This window comes from Arachis ipaensis, chromosome B4, assembly GCF_059453495.1.
Source record: "Arachis ipaensis isolate K30076 ecotype BB chromosome B4, ASM5945349v1, whole genome shotgun sequence".
Classification (NCBI taxonomy): domain Eukaryota; kingdom Viridiplantae; phylum Streptophyta; class Magnoliopsida; order Fabales; family Fabaceae; genus Arachis; species Arachis ipaensis.
In genome coordinates, this window is record NC_142439.1 from 32,931,396 (window position 1) to 32,935,182 (window position 3,787).

Here is a 3,787-nt window from a genome sequence, read left to right on the forward strand (position 1 = left end):
GGAGTCTTCATTCAATTGAAGGACTAGTTCGCCTCTGTCAACATCAATCACAGCTCTTGCTGTGGCTAGGAAGGGTCTTCCAAGGATGATGAATTCATCCTCATCCTTCTCAGTATCTAGGACTATGAAATTAGCAGGGATGTAAAGGCCTTCAACCTTTACTAACACATCCTCTACTTGTCCATAAGCCTGTTTTCTTGAATTGTCTGCCATCTCTAATGAGATTTTAGCAGATTGCACCCCAAAGATTCCCAGTTTCTCTATTACAGAGAGAGACATGAGGTTTATCCCTAAACCAAGGTCACACAGAGCCTTTTCAAAGATCATGGTGCCTATGGTACAAGGTATTAAGAACTTTCCAGGATCCTGTTTCTTCTGAGGCAATGTCAGTTGATCCAGATTACTTAGTTCATTGGTGAACAAGGGAGGTTCATCTTCCCAAGTCTCACCACCAAATAAATTGGCATTCAGCTTCATGATTGCACCAAGGAACTTGGCAACTTGCTCTTCAGTAACATCCTCATTCTCTTCAGAAGAAGAATACTCATCAGAGCTCATGAAGGGTGTAAGGAGGTTTAATGGAATCTCTATGGTCTCTAGATGAGTCTCAGATTCCTTTGGTTCCTCAGAGGGAAACTCCTTATTGATCACTGGACGTCCCAGGAGGTCTTCCTCACTGGGATTCACGTCCTCCCCTTCCTCTTTGGATTCGGCCATGATGGTTATATCAATGGCATTGCACTCTCCTTTTGGATTTTCTTCTGTATTGCTTGGGAGAGTACTAGGAGGGATTTCAGTGATCCTTTTACTCAGCTGGCCCACTTGTGCCTCCAAATTTCTAATGGAGGACCTTGTTTCATTCATGAAACTTACAGTGGCCTTAGATAGATTAGAGACTAAGTTTGCTAAATTAGAGGTATTTTGTTCAGAGTTCTCTGTCTGTTGCTGAGTGGATGATGGAAAAGGTTTACTATTGTTAAACCTATTTCTTCCACCATTATTAAAGCCTTGTTGAGGCTTTTGTTGATCCTTCCATGAGAGATTTGGGTGATTTCTCCATGAGGGATTATAGGTGTTTCCATATGGTTCACCCATGTAATTCACCTTTGCTATTGCAGGATTTTCAGGATCATAAGCTTCTTCTTCAGAAGATGCCTCTTGAGTACTGTTGGATGCAGCTTGCATTCCATTCAGACTCTGAGAAATCATATTGACTTGTTGAGTCAATATTTTGTTCTGAGCCAATATGGCATTCAGAGTATCAATTTCAAGAACTCCCTTCCTTATAGGCGTCCCATTATTCACAGGGTTCCTCTCAGAAGTGTACATGAACTGGTTATTAGCAACCATGTCAATGAGTTCTTGAGCTTCTGCAGGCGTTTTCTTTAGGTGAATGGATCCACCTGCAGAAGTATCCAATGACATCTTAGCTAATTCAGATAGACCATCATAGAATATATCCAGGATGGCCCATTCTGAAAGCATGTCAGAAGGACACTTTTTGGTCAGTTGCTTGTATCTCTCCCAAGCTTCATAGAGGGATTCACCTTCTTTCTGTCTGAAGGTTTGAACATCCACTCTAAGCTTGCTCAGCTTTTGAGGAGGAAAGAACTTGGCTAAGAAAGCCGTGACCAGCTTATCCCAAGAGTTCAGACTATCTTTGGGTTGAGAGTCCAACCACACTCTAGCTCTGTCTCTTACAGCAAAAGGGAAAAGTATGAGCCTGTAGACTTCAGGATCTACTCCATTAGTCTTAACAGTATCACAGATCTGCAAGAATTCAGTTAAGAACTGAAAAGAAGCTTCAGATGGAAGTCCATGAAACTTGCAGTTTTGTTGCATCAGAGAAACTAATTGAGGTTTCAACTCAAAATTGTTTGCTCCAATGGTAGGGATGGAGATGCTTCTTCCATGTAAATTGGAATTAGGTGCAGTAAAGTCACCAAGCATCCTCCTTGCATTATTATTATTTTTGGCTGCCATCTCCTCTTCCTGTTCGAAAATTTCTGTAAGGTTATCTTTGGATTGTTGTATTTTAGCTTCTCTTAGTTTCCTCTTCAGAGTCCTTTTAGGTTCAGGGTCTGCTTCAACAAGAATGTTCTTATCCTTGCTCCTGCTCATATGAAAAAGAGGGAACAAAAAAATAATAATAGGGATCCTTTTTACCACAGTATAGAGGTCCCTGTGTGAGTAGAAGAAAAGAAGAAGAAAAGAATGTAATGTAAGGAAAGAAACACAAGGGTGAGGAGAGCAGAGATGTGAGATGAAGAGAAGTTTTAGTAGATGAATAAATAAATAGAAGGAGATGAGAGAGAAAGAGAATTTTCGAAAATTATTTTTGAAAAATGGTTAGTGATTTTCGAAAATTAAAAGAAGAAATATTAAAATTGAATTTTGAAACAATTAGTTAATTAAAAAGAATTTTTGAAAAAGAGGGAGATATTTTCGAAAATTAGAGAGAGAGAGTTAGTTAGGTAGTTTTAAAAAAGATAAGAAACAAACAAAAAGTTAGTTAGTTAGTTGAAACAAATTTGAAAATCAATTTTGAAAAGATAAGAAGATAAGAAGTTAGATAAGATATTTTAAAATCAAATTTTTGAAAAAGATATGATTTTGAAAAAGATAAGATAAAAAGATATTTTTGAAAAGATATGATTGAAATTAGTTTTGAAGAAGATTTGATTTTTAAAACCACAATTAATGACTTGATTCACAAGAAATCACAAGATATGATTCTAGAACTTAAAGTTTGAATCTTTCTTAACAAGCAAGTAACAAGCTTGAAATTTTTGAATCAAAACATTAATTGATGATGTTATTTTCGGAAATTATGTGATAAAGATAAGAAAATAATTTTTGAAAAATATTTTTAAAATTTTCGAAAATAACTAAGAAAAATGAAAAAGATTTTGAAAAAGATAAGATTTTTAAATTGAAAATTTGATTTGACTCATAAGAAACAACTAAATTTTTAAAATTTTTTGAAATAGTCAACTCGAATTTTATGAGAGAAAAAAGGGAAAGATATTTTTTTGATTTTTTTGAATTTTTAATGATGAAAGAGAAAAACATGAAAAATGATGCAATGCATGAAAATTTTGGATCAAAGCATGTGATGAATGCAAGAACACTATGAATGTCAAGATGAACACCAAGAACACTTTGAAGATCATGATGAATATCAAGAACTTATTTTTGAAAATTTTATATGCAAAGAAAACATGTAAGACACCAAACTTAGAAATCTTTAATACTTAGACACTAAGAATTCAAGAATGCATATGAAAAACACCATACAACGCAAAACAATATAATATGAAGATCAATCAAGAAGGTTTATCAAGAACAACTTGAAGATCATGATGAATGCAATGCATGAATGCAATTTTCGAAAAATGCAAGATGAGTATGCAATTGACACCAAACTTAAAAATTGACTCAAGACTCAAACAAGAAACATGAAATATATATTTTTTTTATGATTTTATGATTTTTTTTGGATTTTTCGAAAATTAATGTGAAAAAGAAAAATAAGGATTCCTAAAATTTTTAATATGAATTCCAGAAATCTTTCAATGTTAGCCTAAAGCTCCAATCCAAGGGTTAGACATAGCTTAATAGCCAGCCAAGCTTCAGCAGTACAAGCAATTCCCTAACATGTGGAGGCCTTAGTCCAAAAGAATTTAGACATGGCTCTACAGCCAACCAGGCTTCAACATGCTTCATGAAACTCTAGAATTCATTCTTAAAAATTCTGAAGAAAAATATATTTTTGAAAAGATATATT

General features: G+C 34.6%; 1 non-coding gene across 1 annotated transcript; it reads left to right on the forward strand.

The window, feature by feature from the left end:
* Positions 1 to 1,479: 1,479 nt before the first annotated feature.
* LOC148567111 (small nucleolar RNA R71) lies at positions 1,480 to 1,587 on the forward strand. Its single transcript, XR_015881739.1, has one exon. It is a non-coding gene; the product is annotated as a small nucleolar RNA R71 (small nucleolar RNA).
* Positions 1,588 to 3,787: the final 2,200 nt, after the last annotated feature.